Here is a 1,156-nt window from a genome sequence, read left to right on the forward strand (position 1 = left end):
TGGTCTGGTGTTCTGTGTTGTTGCTGACGGAGCTCCTTACTGCACTTCCACATGAACCACCATCTTGTTTGTTCTCCCCCTGAACATTTTGCATCAATGAAATTGTTTGCATTTGGCTTCTTTCACGTAGTATAATATTTTCAAGGTTCATCTTCAGTGTAACTGTATTATTTCTATTGATGGCTGAAGATTTTACTGTAGGAATCTGGATAGAGCACATTTTATCTATCAACTGTTTTGCACCTCATCTACCCAAACACAAAGCTCGGCTTCGTTCCCAATTTCCACAGTTTCCTCATGGGGATAATGATACTTCATAGACCTCTGAGGGTTAAATAATAGGTTCTATATAAAGCACCTTGTGATTCATGATCAATAGTATTATAATAACTGCATCAGCTTAATGGCATGAATTCCTCCTAACCTCTCCTTTTTCATTGTGTGAAGTGCTGTTGTCAGTTCTGACTCATAGTGACCCTTTATAGGGCTTCTGAAGGGTGGCTGGTGTGTTCAAACTGCGCAACATTTTGTTTCACAGTCCCGTGCTGATCATACAGCGCCACACCAGGACCCCATTGTCTCTATCTGTGGTATAATGAGCTATCTAATGTCCCTTCTAGCCATAGTCTGTACCTCTCACCAAACAATGTTTCTACCCTACTAAATTTTGGTCAGAGAAGGTGGGAATCTCTGATAGGATGACATGATTCAGCCATAGATGTCAGCAGAGTTCATTGTAATTGTGAAAATGTGACACTCTAGCATGAGTATAAAATGAGCCGCCTCAGAAGCTGGAGTGGGAATCTCACTATCATTGAACGGAGCACATGATTTGGCTCTTGCAATCCCTGCCTATTGGATCTCCTCAACCCAGGGGCAGAAAGCTGTGACTGGAAGAGGGGCAGAGGGGCAGCAGCAGAAGATGAAGAACTAGAGCACCAGACAGAGCAGTGGACCTTCCAGCCCACCAAGCAGGTAAAGCTGAGTGACTTTGGGCAGAAGCTTTCTTGTAGTCAGGGGTACTTCCAGGCACTTAAGAGGGTAAGTATGTTTACTGACCCATGCAGCTAGAGCTGAGTACTTGAAGCTGAGACTTATGGTGGAGTGGTGTGTCCTATGGGCATTTATCTGCAGCCAACTGGACCACCTGTGCCCT

This window comes from Chrysochloris asiatica, unplaced genomic scaffold (genome assembly GCF_000296735.1).
Source record: "Chrysochloris asiatica unplaced genomic scaffold, ChrAsi1.0 scaffold00025, whole genome shotgun sequence".
Taxonomy (NCBI): domain Eukaryota; kingdom Metazoa; phylum Chordata; class Mammalia; order Afrosoricida; family Chrysochloridae; genus Chrysochloris; species Chrysochloris asiatica.